Here is a 16,170-nt window from a genome sequence, read left to right on the forward strand (position 1 = left end):
AACAACTTAGCAACTGAAGAGAGAGATGCCAACACCTTGTGATGGGCTGTATCTTGAGAGGCAACCAGGAAGATTCTGTGGGTGTACAGTGATCTGCAGACATGCTACCACCTGAGATGTCTTTTTACTGCTGTCCCCCTCCAAGAGAAATGTAGGATGCTGCTTTAACAGATTTCCAACCCTGTCAGCAAGACAGAAGAAAATATCCCAGCCATATCAGTCATATATAAAGTGTTTTGGGGACTACTGTGTCACAAAAACCTCTGAAGTCTCTTATTTCTTTCTGCCATTTTCCACCAGAGAAACCTCTGAGAGGAAATGAAAGGGAGGAGGTCATCTAACCTGCCTAAATTTACCTCCCTATACATTTTTTGCTAGTCTGGCTCTTAAGAATTTCATACTCAGACTGATTAAATGACTTTGGATGCTTAGTTCTTAACCAAAGTCATGCTGAAGAACGTTCTCTGAGGAAAGTTTGGAAAAACCCTCGGGTTTGGCAAAAGCCCTGACCTGTGTAAAGCTCTTAGTTCTCTCCTTAGTTTCATCTTGTTTGCTATTACTGAATGTTCAGCTTACAGGAGTTGCTTTGCTTTGGGTTTGTAAAGAACACTCCCTTTTCCAAAACCAATGGAGGGCTCAACTCCCTGCTGCCAAACCCTGCAATAGGAAAAGAAGGAGAATACATGGACGGGTACAATGGCAATTCATCTTTCTGGCTGGAAGCCTTGTTTTGGAGTTTTGTTGCTTAGTGTCTGTCAGCACTTTCATCCTGGGGAATTTCAATTTCTCCTGCAACAGCCTGGCCTCAACTAAAAGTTTGCATATAAATTATACCAACTCAGAACTGTTATTTTTTAAAAAAAATTATTTTCCAAATGAGGTTAAGTTTTAAGACATGACAAAGCACTTGGGTGGTACTCAGCATAACAAGAAGGAAATTATTAAATTGGTATTTGTTTAATCTTGTGAAAAATTTATTTAAAAGGAAAGTGAGATGAGTATTTTAAATATCATCTCAAGCCCACAAAAAATATTCATCCAGAAACTGAGCTACATTTGAGGTTGTCTAGCATTTCTAGGCACTGTAATTACTCCACTGGCTTTGAGAATAATTTATTAAAAAACGAACCATGTACATTCAACTGGTTTCCTTTCTGGAATGCTACAGCTGCTCATGGATCACAAAAGGAAAGTTCCTGTCCCATGTTTGAAGATCTGGATAAGTAGGAAGTAATTGTTAATGATTTGCTCATCTAACAAAAAAATTATTGACAACATAATGAAATCCTGTAGGGTGCCAAAAAAACATAATTTTAAACTGAACAGGAACAAATGTTAGAGAAAGCTTAATTAGATTAGTTGCATTTTACACTACAGAGCTACATGTCTAGTAATAAAAGACATGCCCCAAGAAATGAAACTGTAAGAAACTAATAGACTGCTACTAGTTAAGCAGCATCTATTAGAAACTAAAAGGACTTGCTTAGATATCTCAATGAATTTTTGGCACAATTAAGCACTTCACTCAAAATGCTACTTTGAAGACAATGCCAAAAAGTCCCACTAAGTGCAGGAGAATAAAAGATGTCCAAAATCTACAGTAATGACATTCCTTGAGGAGATTAAGCAGGAACTAGTATCAGTACAGCATGGCACAGGCCAGGGTTGCACTTCTGCAGGTTGACAGTCCAGTGCAGTAAATGGTGAGTTTTGTGGACATTAGACAGCATTGCTGCTGCAAACATGTGCATTTGTAACACCAGTGTATTATTTTGCTTAGAAAAGAGTGGAAGAATCCTCGGTGTATTTTATGATATGAAAAACAAACTCATTGTGAGTAGATTTGTTGAACGAGTCAAGTCTAGGCCTTTCACACACAGACAGGTCTGCACTTTGTCCTGGTGAAGCTTCCAAGCCCTGTCCACCTCTCAGCCCCATCCCAGCAGCCTTACTTGTCCTGCTTCTCTCGCCCTGGCTCCCTCCCTTCAAACAATCCTTTCCTCTGTGTGTGGCTCCGGAGCTCCCTGGATCCAGGGTGTGTGAGGTTCCCTCCCGGGAGCTCCCACGCCAGGGACACGTGGACCCAGCCCCGGGAATCATATGGAACATAAACACTGAGGATTCAGAGCGAAACAAAATAGGAGGAAAGAAAACCCAGCAGGAGAAGCGAACCAGAATACTGTTTTCCCACTGTACCTTTTAAGGATATTTTCAGTGAACATTAGAGGAACGTTGTCACATTACCACGATACTCGGATTGCAGTGAAATAACGCGGGTCAGATCACAGCCAGCCCGTGCATTACACAGAAGGACGGGGGTGAGAAATGAATAATTAGCTCTGTCAGCAGTGTTTTCCAGGCTTGGCCAAAGAGCTGCTGCAGGTCTCTGCTGCTCCTCTGTGCACTGAAGTCCCAGCGCTGCAAAGGTCTGAACAAGAAGCGAGTTCATACATCCAACAAACCATTTTAACAAATTCCTATAGAGGAAAAGGCAAGGGCGTTCCAAGACAAAGACTCGAAACACATTGGCATAATAAGTAAACAAAAGCAGGGAGAAGCTTAACAGCGCAAAAGATAAATCCTGCCAAACCCTAATACCTTTGCACAGCCTCAGCGGCGCACCCCGCGGGCATTCCCGCAGCCCGTGTTTGCTGCGCTGCCGAAGCCCCGCATCCCTGCCCTGCGAGGGGGCCCAGCCCCGCGCTGCCGAAGCCCCGCATCCCTGCCCTGCGAGGGGGCTCAGCCCCGCGCTGCCGAAGCCCCGCATCCCTGCCCTGCGAGGGGGGTTCAGCCCCGCCCTGACGAAACCCCTCAGCCCCGCACAGAGACCGGGACCTGGACTCGAACCCGCGTCCCACCCGCACCCGCCGCCCGGTCACGCGCCCCCACGGGGCGGGTCCTGCCTCCGCCGCAGGCCAATCAGCGCCCGTCCCTGTGCGGTCCCCCCAGCCGCCGGCCAATGGGGCGCGGCCCCGGCGGGCGGGGGGCGCGCGGCCGTTGGGCTCCGGCAGCCCCGCCCCGGGGGCGGCCCCGCGCCCGGCCCAGCCCAGGCGGCGGTGGCGGCAGCGATGCGGAGCGGGGCCAGCCGAGCCGCGGGGTCAGCGAGCTGAGCCGAGCCGAGCCGAGCCGAGCTGAGCCCGTCCGGGAGACCCGGCCGCAGGTACGAGCCGCAGCTCCGCGGGGCTGCACGGGCTGGCGAGGGAGTCTGGGCAGCGGGCTCGGAGCCGCGCTGTGCCGGAGGGATTTCTCGCGGGAGGGGCCGGCCGGTGGCGAGGGGATGCGGCAGGTGCCGGGCTGTGCCCGCTCGGTGCCGGCACTGCGGGGAGGGGGCGCCGGTTCCAAGATGGCCCCCTGCCCCCAGTGAGCCACTGGTGCCGCGCCCCCTCCTACGGGGCGCCCCGGCGGGACCGGCTCCGTGCGGGGAGCGCCGGTCCCGGGGCCCCCCCGCGGGCAGTCCTGGCCGAGCGGCGGCGGGAGGGGGAGCTCTCGCTGGATCTAATCACGGCGAGTGCCTCGGCTGTGCCCGGCTTTTAAAACCTGCCGGGATGCCCCGATTCGTTGCGCAGAGCTCGTCCTGGCGAGTAATGGATGTGGCTGAGCCATTAAGGGACCCGGCGCTGCGCAGCCGGGCTCTGGAGACCTATCAACTGCGATTTATGGGGTATCGACCCCGGCAGGCGCTTTTATGAATTGGCTGATAATAATTTAATTCACCGGTGGAGCCAGCTCCTGTTAATGCCTACATTTAATCTGCGTGGAGCAATAAGCAGCGTATTAATTCGGTGTGCTGCGTGCAGAGAAGGTGGATGATGATGTTTGATGTAAGAGCTGGGAAGAGCAGGAGGCACCTTTGCATGCTACTTGAGTGCTCTCACCTCTGAATTCCTAGCTTCGTTTAATTCAATCTGTGCTTAGAACAGGCTGCTATTCTACATTTCCCGAACGTTTTCATTGATTTGATTTCTTAAACTGCTCACCACATCTTTGCCTTTCCTTCCCTTTAAGTAAACTGTAGAACAACTGCGGGAGCAATAGCTTTCAGGGGTCATAGATCAGTGTTGGTAGAGGCCTTTAAGATCAAGTCCAGCCGTCAACCCAGCACTACCACTGTAACCCTCGAACCGGTAAAGCCAGCACCAAAGTTCTTCCTTTTGAGGAAAACTGAACAGTCAAGACAGTGGTAATCAGCTTTGTTAGACCTCATGGTAATCTTCAGTAGCTGAATTCAGGATTTGATTTTTATAGTGAGGCTTTTTTGTATGAGGTTCATAGTTCTTATTGTAAATTTACTTAGATCAAGAGCCCCATTTTAATGTGGCGTGTTGTTTTGTATTTGTTCCTTTCAAAATACAGTAATTAGAATTTTGATATAAAGTGTTATCATCCTTCAGGTCCCTTTTGTGGAGGGATGTTTACATCTTAGTCATGTTGATATGAATATCCTAATTTACAACTAGCTTAATCACTTACTGAAAGTCTTGTTTGTTCTTAATTGATGTGGATGATCAAATCTATAATCTTACTTAGAATTAACATTAGGATTTTGCTGGATGTTACTGTTTGGATTGAGGAAGTTTTTTCGTATTCAGGATGTGTGACTGCATGTAGCTTCTAAAAACTGTCTTAAAGCAACAGGTAATGTAGGGTTTGGTATTTAATCTTGTAGAGTTAGGAAATGAGTGAACGAGTGTGGTCAGTTTCAGCTGTGCCTCCTTACGCATCATTAGGAAAAGGAGTAAAGCAGTAACCTAAATGGTGAGCAATTGACTTAAGTGATTTCAGACATCATGTAGCTTTGGACTTTATTGTGGGTGTGTTTATATTTACATGTAGTTTTGGATGTGTTTATAGTTACATGTGTACACTTAAAAGAAGATAGAGGAAGTCCCAGAGCTGCCAATTACTGTCAACTGGCAAAGTACATCAAGGAAGGGTTGCTGTATGTTTACTCTATTCATGTTCTCTTCTTTAGTCATGCACTAGCAGTCCTTATTAGACACACGATACTGTGTCAAATGGACCTGGAACCTGAGTTAGTATGGCATTTTTGTGTTTGTAAAAAATGTTTTCTGTGTAGTAGCATTCCATCAGGAATTTAAATTGGACAGGTGTCAGAGCTGTAGAGTTTATAAGTTAATACCTGGTGCTGAGAAAGCAGGCTAATTTATTTGCAGTTTTGTTAGCATGTTTAGGACATCCCAGCTCCTTACAGGAAATTGTCACAAGTACGGTTTTCTAAGTGGCAACTTGCAGTCCTTTTCTGAGTACTTTGTGGGAGTATTGTGTTTCTCACCAAGACGCTGTTGTTGAATCTGCTGCAACTCTGGTCTGTTCTTATGATGTTGCAACATTGCTTTTCACTGAAACTACAGCCTTGGTTGTGCTTTCCTGCACCGAATCTCCCTTTGCTGTGTTGCAAGTACCTGGGCCACCTATGAGCCTTTCATTTGTCTCTAGCATATGGAAGGGAGCAGAAGAGACCTATAAAAACTTCCTCAGTAACTTCTTCCCTCCAAACTGGTTCTTCTGTGTTAAGGTTTACTGTGGAACTTGCTATGATAATAAGCCAGAAAAAAATCCAGTCTTGGTGCTAGCAAAGTGTCTGTTAAGTTGTCTTCTAGAATATCTTTTGAAAGTTGTTGCAGTGAGTTAAGCAAGTTTCATTATCCAGAACTACGTGAATTACGTGTAGGAGTCATGAAAACTTCCCACATAGTTGTGCTAACGCAGTTTAATCCCAGCCTGTGGTGTGTACACTCCTCCTGACCTCATCTCCTGAAAAGTTTTAATCCTGGTTGCTGCTGGTTTTTGTTCATTAAGGAAAAGATGCAGTATACTGAATTGTCACTTCCTAATTTAGTCTTAGGGTATAATAAAACAGCTGAATGTATTTATACCTGGATTGTACCATTTATATCACAGTGATATTGTACTTATCTAATACAGTGCCTTGCCCTGTGTGGTATTTCTTACAGAAATGGAGACACATAGAGCAAACATTACTTAATACACTTCAAATAACTTCCACACTGCAGTATCCCTAACATCCCTTGGTAGTTCAGACCACTAGCACTGTCCCATGTCATGTTGGTTGTGTGGCAGGTCTGAGAACAGCTTTCGTGCCACGTGTTTGTATTTTACTGAACCATTTTTGAGCATTACCATGAAGTATTCATTAAAGTTCTCTGATGAGTGAGTTTCCAAAAACAGCAATAAAAGATAGATCCATTGACGTGCTTTTTATTTTAGTCTTACATTTAGGGGAAAAGCAGCAGAAAGCAAAAATAAGGCATGTCTGAATATGCACAAAACTTTGGTGTTCTTGAATATTTGTGTTCATTATGCTTAGCTACCAAAGAACACAACCTGGATTTTCCCCCCACTTTGGTAGGTTAACAGAGTCCATGTGTTCTTAAGCAATAGCATTAAGCAAAGTAGTCTTCAGGACTGCAGGTTTTGTCCTGGAAATGGTTTATCAGTCTACGCTATGAATCGTGGCTGGACCCAACCTTATCTCCCAGTGGCGAGCTCAGGAGGAAAGATGAGCTGCAAATATATAAGGCTTTTTAGTATATTTAATCCTTTGCTGAATGTTGGTGTGCACAGCATATCATGGTCTGGAGGTTATTGCTGACTTTCAAAGCAGAGTGGTTCCCTATCATGAGGCAAAGAAATGACATCTTAACTACAAGCATGAAGTCACAAGTGCTTAAGGGGTTTTAATATGGACTTTTTAAGTGCAGTGGCAGAAGGTTTACACCTAAAATTTTCTACCAGAACTTGCATATTGTTTTTTTTATAAAATAGAATTATACATATGAAGTCGTACAGATGTTTATATGGTAGATAAAGCTTACCTGTACCCATTTTGAAATACTTACTTTGCTTAATTATTACTTTAAGACCAATTTTTCTAGGACAGATGTGGAGACAGAAGAGATACACAACTTGAAATCCTCTTTCCCTGCAGCTTAAATAAGTCTTTTGGATTTTCTTGGTTCTGCAGGGCTTCATAGAGGGACAGTTGTTGGGAATTTAACTACTTTAAGCTTCTTCTCCTAACATTTAGAATTAAAAAAATGAAAATATGTAATATTTCCAACACAGAATAGAACTAATGTCATGTTACTATTAGCCTTTCCTTTTTCTTTCAGCCTTCAAAGAGTCTCAGATTCATGGTTTGGAAAATGCGTATTTTAAGCCCCCATTTGAAGTGAAGACAGTCCATCCAGGTAAGAACATCTTATGATGACTCTTGCTCATTGTTTTCTGATACTGAACTAGGCTGTTGCTTGTTTTCTACAGTCCTGAACAATGTGTGGATTAGTATTAAAGACCAAGAATTGTTTTAATATCACGCTCAGTGTCAATAAATAAAAATGTGAAACAGTGTTGTACCATTATGTGGTCTAAGTATTGTATGTTGTCCAGTTGTGTTTCTCTGTTGTCTTGTAAAGACAGCCTCTTTTTTGAGTCAAGAAATGCATCATATATGACAGTAGAAGGTTTGAAAAAATAGAAAAGTATTGCAAATACAGCCAACAATTAATAATGACTATGAACCACATTGAATTATAAATGTGTACCAAGTTTAAGCGTAGAGTAAAACTGCTTCAGAGCTACTAATTGTGTCTCAGAACTTGGAAACATATACATCCATTTCTATAAAAAGCACAGAAAACCTTTATTGCATTCATTATATATTGTTTGGTGGATTGTGCTTGGCTTTAGCAAATGAAGCTGTTCCAAGAGGAACAATGTAGGTTCAGATGTGAAATGCAGAGCTGCTGTTTCACAGTCAAGATGCCATGAATGCTATTTAAAGAAACAGACTTGACATTGCTAATTATATGTAGGAGAGTGAAGTATATTTATTTCACACGTTACATGTGGCCAAATCAGAAATTTCAACTGGCAGATGGAGAGGGGTGTTTTGGGTTTTTAGAAAACACCTTGCAAGTTCAGCTGATGGAAAGCCTTACTTATTTATCAGCGTTCAGAAGAACTGCAAAACCAGAACTGATCTAAAGAAACAGTCTTGAATTTCTTCTCAGAGCTTTGTCAGACACAGTAATGAAGGCTTTCAATGGCTTAACAGATACTGCGATAGAGGTTTTCAGTGAATAGCTGTTCATGAGCAGTTAATTATCTCATTGTAATCTGGGTCATTTGGGAAGTTGTGAACACAGTTAATGTGTTAGAATAGCATTGTAAGTGAATTGTGCGTGTGGAGGGGGCAACGCTGAAGCTGCATCGTCTTGAAACTGGCAAAGCTGGAGAAGGGACCAAAACCAACTTCTGAACGAGCAGGTTACTCCCTTGTCAAGGGTAATGAAGGCTAAAGCCTAACAGGGTATGGAGTTTCTGCTCTAAGTCGTATCTGGAAATCCTCGCTCCTCCCCTAATGAGTTCCCGGCTGCCAGCCCAGGGCAGTCACTGCTGCTCCCACCAGGACAAACAGCAGCCCTTTGTCAGCTGGGGCACACCCAGTCCTCTCTTTGCTGCTGCTCTCTTGCCATCTGGGGATCCAAGAGACCCTGAAAGGAGCCTTTTGCTGCCTGATCTCCACGGTAAACTGATTGAGTAACCCTGTGTTACCTCCAGTACACCTACAGCTGACCTCTAACTTCAGTCCTGCCTGCTGAAGTTCTAGCATTTAATTTTCTGTGGGGAAAGGAACATCCAGCCTGTACTACAGAGCTGTTGTAGGCTTCTTATTCAAAGATCGGTTACTTCTCCGAAGGTCCAAATCTGTGGCTTTCATAATATCAAATTTATATGTGCTAGAAACTTTGTCTTGGTATTGAGGACACTACAAGTACTGTAGCCCAGAAAGTCTGAAAGTGCCCTGGCTGAGCTGCTATGTGTGACTCCCTGCTTCGAAAGCTTGTCGAGTGTTTGAAATACGATACAGACAGTGACTTGGAGCACCTTCAGCTGCCTCGACCAGTCTGAGCAAGGGTATCGAAATGGCAAAGAAACCTCAGAGGATAAAACTGTGAATGGCATGCTTTGAGCCAAGTGCTGAAGGGCGCCTTTGGTCCCTCATCTGACTGCCGTGAGAGTCATGTGTCTGGGTCGTGGGACCTGGAACAGGTCTGGCAGGACACCCTGGGTGTTCCCAGGGAAGAGTGTCCAGCTTCAAGAAATTTTGGTAGTTAAAATGAAAGGCAAAAATCATATGCAGCAGCTGAGTCCTGAGGTAAGGTAGAAGTTCAGTCATCCGGCAAACATGTTTTTGGACCGAGTGTAGAAAAGACAGATGTTTTCCTTTGTTTAGATCCGTGGCTACAGCTGGCAAATGCAGATGGTGGAATGCTGTTGTAGTTTCTGCTGGAAGATACTGCTTCTAGTAGATGGTAGGCATGCTGGCACCCAGACTGGAGCAGAAATTGTCTCTGGACTGCAACAGTGGAGGAAAATATCTCCCTGGGTCGCTCTAGATGTGCAGAGCTCTGATGTGAGTGCCACAAAGTGAAGGGTTCACAAGGCAGTTACTGGAGGAAATGGGAGCCAAAGAACCAGACTGACAACAGAAAAAATGTTGAAAACTTCCTTGTGCCAGCTGTAAAAGATTTTGTTTCCCAAGGCTGTGGAAACTGTTTTCTAGCACTATGTACTGTATTAAATATTATTTTACCTCCTGATTTCATGACAAATGCGTTTATTACTTAATAAAGATAATTGAAATTCCTTCTCATTAGGACTTTTTATTGAACTCGTTCATATTGATACATGAAGACTGTTAAATACTGTCACTTCAGAAAAAAAAAAGCTTGGTTTGGGAACAGATGATGTTAGAAATCAATACAGAAATTTGTCTATAAAGACGAATCTTTAGCTGACATGGCTGTGGAGGAAGAGTTTAAATATTTTTAGGTACAAAAGTTGTAAAACTTTTTTTTCCTAGGTACCTGATTTAAAAAGTAATGTGCAGACATTAATATGACAAATATTTGAATTTTGGAGAGAAACAGACCCACATGTTCCACACAGCACAGGAGTCTCGATACATGTAAGGAAAGGTCTGCAAACTCAGTAACCTTTTCTCACAGTAGAATCTGGCTGATCTGCTAATTACATTTAATAAGTCACAGAATACCAAGAAAACTTCAGAAACTTTGCCAAATGCTGTTTTTCTTTTCATAGTTGGAGAAGAGTTTTGTGGGCTGTGTGTGACCCAAAGCATTACTGGTTGGTTTATCATCATAACTGACTGAAAAAAAGTACAGAGAAGCATAATAACCAACATCAGCAATATGAAGATGGGTAATCTCAACCCAAGAACCTACAGCAGTGCTAAGTGGCTCAACAAACCAAAAGTGGTGTTACATTTTTCTTATTGTTCAGAATTAAAACATCCTGTAGGGAAGATAGGTTTAGGGAAATACTCTCTCTAAGTGCTCTGTGAATAGAGGCAGACAGCAGTTGTAACACAGTATTTAATTCTGTAGCTTTGTTGTGTAGGTGGACATATGTAATCCATGATGGTTGTTGAGTAAATGCCTCTTTGTTAATGTTGAATTTACATTTTATTCTTAAGACTTTCAGCTTCATCACACTATTTAATGAGTTCTGTCTAGTAGTTTTGACTTGCTATGGGTGATAACTATTACATTTGAAAATAAACAGGGCATTCTGGTTTCTTTATCCAAGGACTGAGCTCGCCATTTTAAGTGCTGCTAACTTACATCAGGGAATTAAATGTCCCACCTTATTAAATCACATATTCTGTCTTCTCTGAAGCTTTCATCTACCTTTGATATAGCATTAATATTTAAAATATATGTATCAGTTCAACAGACACTTGCATTACTTATCAAAACAGTGTGGCTTATTAAAATAAACCTGCTGTCACCCCTGGTGAAAGTCTAGAATGACATGTAGTGCCAGCAGGTGTGTTGTACATTTTGCAGTCTGGTCGGTTGGGATGGTGGTGGTACTTCAGGAAGAAAAACCAGCTGTGGATGGCCCATCCCACAGGTTGGATGAGGCTTTAAACAGCCTGGTCTGGTGGGAGGTATCCCTGCCCATGGCAGTGGGTTTGGAACCAGATGATCTTTAAAGTCCCTTTCAACTGGAGCCATTCTATGATTCTATTAAAAAACACCATCCTGATGATACAAATGGAGCATCTCCACGTTCCTGGAAAGAAAACATGCATACACATTAACGTGGTCCAAGACTAACAGACTGTAGTAACAGAGAAGTGTTAGGTAATGGGACCTTCTGTGGCTGTTGGGTTTGTATTAACAGTTTCTAGTATGTCGGAGCAGCTACATGCTGTAATTGGGATTTCTTACATTTGCCCATGTTGTGAAGATCTAAATAAAAAAATCTAGTTATCCTCAAGCAAATCTTGTCTCGTGTGTGATAGTTATGGTTAGACATTTTAGCTGCTAGTTTGCAGCTCATAAGGTCCCTCATCAGTGGGATAAAAGTAAGAGTGTGTCCTTCTACCCGTGCTTGCACAGGAACGGTTGGAGCTGCTGCAGGGTCTGCAGGATCCCAGCATACTTGAGTTGCTCCTGCCTCCCAGGCTACACGGACAGTGTCCTCACTACAGAGGCCAAAAGTCTTCATCCCTGTCCTTACAGGACTGCTTCTCATTCGCTGGCTGCTCAAAATGAGAGGACAGTGAGCAAAGAGCCACTCTCCCATTGTGCCCTCTAATTAACGTGGGCTGGCCATCATAATGAATGAACACTGTACTGCTGCCTTCTTCCTCTTTCAGGCAGGACTTGGTTTTGATTTTGCCTTAAGAAATGTTAATATCTCTCTCCTGTTCTTCCTTATATAATCTCCTGAATAATGGAAATTACTCAGGAGAATATCTCTCTTCCTCTGTATGTATTTGCTGCCCTTAGAAAGAAACAGATTTCTCTGTAGTTCCTGATGTCTTAATGTCTTTCTGTAGACATTAAATAATACATTGCTCTGAATTAGTAAGTAACAATACGACCTTTTCTTCTCGAAAACTCATTCATGAGCAGTATGCAAACATGTCTCCCTGCTTGAATGCTTGACTAGAGATAAGAAGTTGATATGGGTGTGTGACAGGCACACATAGTCTGGCTCCCCAGCGGAGAAGGAAGAACATGCCACAGCCTGACTGAAAGCTTCATGTTCAGTTACCCTGTGCGAAATGTTGTGGTGTTTTTTACTATATTACAGTAGGAAAGGTAATCCAAAATCCAGTGTTTACATATTGCAGATCCACTCACAAATCTAGAAACTAGAAGTTACAAACACATGGAAAACTAAAATTTTTCTCGTCTTTGTAGTTTGATTATATTTTTCTGAGGTTGGATGTTTTTACGCATGAACACTTTCTCATATGCTCATCTACTCTGATACATAAATATTGTTTTGTGGTGAATGTACTCAAGGACAAGGCAGCCCTCACTGCAAGGATACTGAATGTGTGTGGATCTGTGTGTGCATCTGCAGCTGTTACCAAGAGAAACATTTGACCTTCAGTTTCAGGTGATTGTTGCAGCAAACCCCTCTGCTAAGGACTCTTAGCAGGGAAACGTTTGTCAGGCCAAGGGAAAAAAGCAAAAAAGAATGATGAGGTGAAGAAAGTGTGAGATGCTTGCCCTTCTTTGAGTAGTATCAGGCATGTCAGGAAAAATTTTTCCTGAACTTCTATTGGAAGGGAACAGAGTGAATGGTACTGTACCCTTGGAAATAGTAAAGCTAAAGAAAAAGCTCATCTAATCCACTGGATCCTACAGGAATCTTGTAACAAAAGAGAGATGGTAAAAACTTTAAATGAAAACCTCTTTCTAAGGAGTCAAGGGAGGAACTGTTCGGGTCACCAAGTAAGAAACTGGCTTCAGTCCTGACATGGCTTGATGTAAAGGTGCTGCTGTGTCAGTGATTCTCAGTCAGTTGCATTGTCATGGGGCGTAGCGTTTGTTCTGTTTCCTTTTTTTGTTAGACAGTACTGAAGAGAGAACAAACAGTATTGTCAAGCTGGCTTGGACTTCTCCTTGTAATAGCTCCTTATGTGATGCTGAGACCTTTCTCACATGGATCTCACCAGGCTGTGTTCTGGCAGCCAAGCGGTGAGGCAGATTTCTTTGTCTGTTGCTGGTGTCTCATCAAAGAGTTCCTGATCTGACCTTTTTTCATGGGAATCTTTGGCTTGTGACTTGGCATGGGATTGTACCAGCTCCCAGAATGCCCAATGTAGTTCTACAAATATGGAATTAAATATAAAAGAAGAAAGAAAAAAACCCTCACTAGTAAAAACTGCAAGTTTTTGTGACTTCGTGAGCCTGAGACTCTGTGAACCTGAGATCCAGGGTTTGTACAGAGGAATCCCCCCTGGTCATATTTCCAAGATAGTATTTCAGAAAGTATTTTTTCCAAATAATATACTAAAAAATGGCTGTGCTACTTGGACGCACAGCATTCCTTTGTTGTCATTGAAGTGACATGGCAAAATCATTCAGGCTGCCTGGAAACCAGCCAGGGGTGAGTGTAGGAGAGGAATCAGAATATCTGACGGGGAATTCTGTAAATTGTCTGTTGGTGCAGCTTGGAAAGAAGCAGAAGACACAAAGTGAATGCATTTTTATATAGGTACAGTTCTTAATGGCTGCGTGTTTCCTGAGTGCTCTAATTTAGTTCTGTATAGACAGCTTTTCCTTTCATATGCTTCGGTTTTTCTGAAAAGTTCAGCTTACCTTTTTTAATACTTAGCTTAAGGTAAAGAGCTTTTGTGATACAGAACAGTCTTGCTGACTTCATTCCAGTGTAAGGTAAATTTGTGCAAAAATGAGTTACACTTCAAGGAATTTGTGTGTTTATAATTTTGTAATGTTTAGAAAAATGAAAATCAGCTCAAGTAGATTTCTTCCCACAATTTATCTACTTTTGTGTCTGCTGAGTGTCAAAATTTAATTGTCAGAAGGCATGTATGTTACAGGGTTGCAGTTTCATGTTCTGCTACCTACTTCTATAGCAAAGTGATCAAAATGATCTACAAACGGTTAAGATAACTGCAATTATCTCATTAGTATCCAATATATCCCTATCTATATGTCATCGAGAGAAATGTAGCTGAACTTGAGACGAGTATTCCCACTTCATGGTACTGGGGAGATCAGCTGTGGGTTACGAGCGAGCTGTACATAGACCAAGAAGCAGAAATCTGTTTGTTACTTCCAGATGAGAAATGATCAAAGACTTGAGGTGGAGTTGCAACAAGGATTTGAAAGTGGTCATTTGAGCTTGGCTAAGGACCAGCTTGCTGAGATTAGTAGGGTAGGTCAAGTAAAACGTGTCTGCTTATTCTCAGCAGGGCTAACGGGAAGTCCTTGGCGGTATCTTCTTTCAGAATACCTTTTTTAAACTTGTCTGAATTATGCAGTCATATGTCTGGAATATACTATAAATCAAATCTGAAAGCTCTCACAGTGAATAAAAGTGTATGCTTTTTGATGACAAGTTTAAGAAGGACTGTTATTCTGGTATGAACAGATGATCTAAAATGGTAGGAGAATGCTGTGGTGTGATAAACAAGCTGAAAAAGGATCGTAATGCTGTCTTGCAGCTACCATGTTCTGTGCTTCACTAAGAAAGTAAAGCTAAGAAAATACAGATTGAGATTAATTTACATGAACTGTACGGTTTAGACACACATCTTATTCTTGTTGTGAGAAACTTTTCCATAGGTTTAACCACAATAGTTTTCTAAGAGATAGTGATAGGGGAAATCCACAAAAAAAAAAGGAAATACCCTTGAAATTTAAATTTAAAATGAAACTGTGTATTAATTAAGGATAAATTATTTACTACAGGCCTGCTGATGAGAATGTAAGAACTGTTACACTTTCTTCAGAAGTGACCAAGAGAGAAGGTATCGGAAAAGAGAATAACAAATAGCAGTAAAGCAGACTTTGATGTCAGAATTATTGTGTCTGACAGGCTGTGTCTGGACCATTAGTTTGACAGCAGTCGAAGAATCTGTTCTCAAAGTTTGTTTTGTGTGCTTATTTTAATAATTGGATTTTGGCTATTACAACCTAACCAGGTGTTGTATAGAAAAAATTATTTTCTATAGTTTGCTCTTTTGTGCTGCCAGGTAATTTCCTTGAGTGTCCTGAGCTTGTGTGTGATGAGAAGTGAATGGTTGTGTTTGGTTTGCCTTGGATGTTCAGCCTCTGATGAGTGCTCGCACTGCCCCCTCCTCTGCCATTCACTAGGTTGTTGCGTTTCAGTGTGAGCCTTTAGAAGGGAACAGGAGGATGTGGGATGTGATCAGAGACTTTGCAAATAAGCAGATGGAGTCTATAGGCCAGAAACATTCTGCAGTTTGTCTTCAATTTCAGGTATGTAGCAATGATAAAGATGTAAAGATTCCCCCTAGCCAGGCCTGTACCTGTTTGTGTAAAAGAGCCTCCTAGCCTGAAAGACTTGTAGGTAATAATCTTTATTTAGACCAACTTCTATACTTTGTATATATTTACATATCAAGCAAGTTGAAAGGCTGGTATTCCAGAAAGGCTGTCTGCACTTTAAACTATAAAAGTCTAATAGACTGTTATTGCTGGGACTGTTCATGTCTAACCAGTTGTCTGAGGCCTTCATGGCCACTGCAGTTTTTCTGGTTAATGATATGAGGGCAAAAGTGGCAATTTGAAGCTTTCAATAGCAAAGCAATTGACATCTGTTTTTGAATCCTCCTGCCTGAGATGAACATAGTAAGGATTGTAGCAAGTAAAGAGCCCATTGAGTATGCTAGATGTGATATTGTTTAGGGTAAGATGATCTGCTTTGTGTGTGCAGAATGCTGGGGGTGCAGTGGTAGGACTGCCTGGTTGCATGGAGACCAAATAAGCCGAGCTCTTTCAGATTTGGGAGCAGGTACTATATGAGGTTTGTTTTCTGCAGAGCGAGCGTGGAATTAGGAGAAGTGAGGTTACAGGTCTAAGGCATTCTATGGAAAGATACTCTGTGAAGTTTATTCTTGGTAGAGTTTGTCCTGCTGTGGTATTAATATCTGATTTTGCTATCTCTGGTGTAATTATTCTTGGGTATTGCCTGACAGATGGCTGTATCTCAGAGTTGTATCAGAATGATGTTATTTGCTTGACAGTTACTGTTCTCTGAGGAACGTGGGACAGGAAAGGACCTGCCTATTCATCAAGTTTATTTTCA

At 42.4% G+C, this 16,170-nt stretch overlaps 1 protein-coding gene across 6 annotated transcripts in view; it reads left to right on the forward strand.

Annotated features, from left to right (window-relative positions):
- The first annotated feature begins 3,011 nt into the window (after nucleotides 1-3,011).
- Nucleotides 3,012-16,170, forward strand: part of MPP7 (MAGUK p55 scaffold protein 7) — a 151,429-nt gene continuing 138,270 nt past the window's right edge. For 3 of the 6 annotated variants that reach the window (XM_071560035.1, XM_071560039.1, XM_071560037.1), the window contains exons 1-2: nucleotides 3,013-3,160; nucleotides 7,155-7,232. The gene's annotated coding sequence lies outside the window, so the exon portion shown is untranslated. Of the gene's footprint in view, nucleotides 3,161-7,154; nucleotides 7,233-16,170 lie in introns of all 6 variants that reach the window. The other 3 variants (XM_071560036.1, XM_071560038.1, XM_071560040.1) reach the window with 2 other exon arrangements.

This window comes from Pithys albifrons, chromosome 7 (genome assembly GCF_047495875.1).
Source record: "Pithys albifrons albifrons isolate INPA30051 chromosome 7, PitAlb_v1, whole genome shotgun sequence".
NCBI classification, from domain to species: domain Eukaryota; kingdom Metazoa; phylum Chordata; class Aves; order Passeriformes; family Thamnophilidae; genus Pithys; species Pithys albifrons.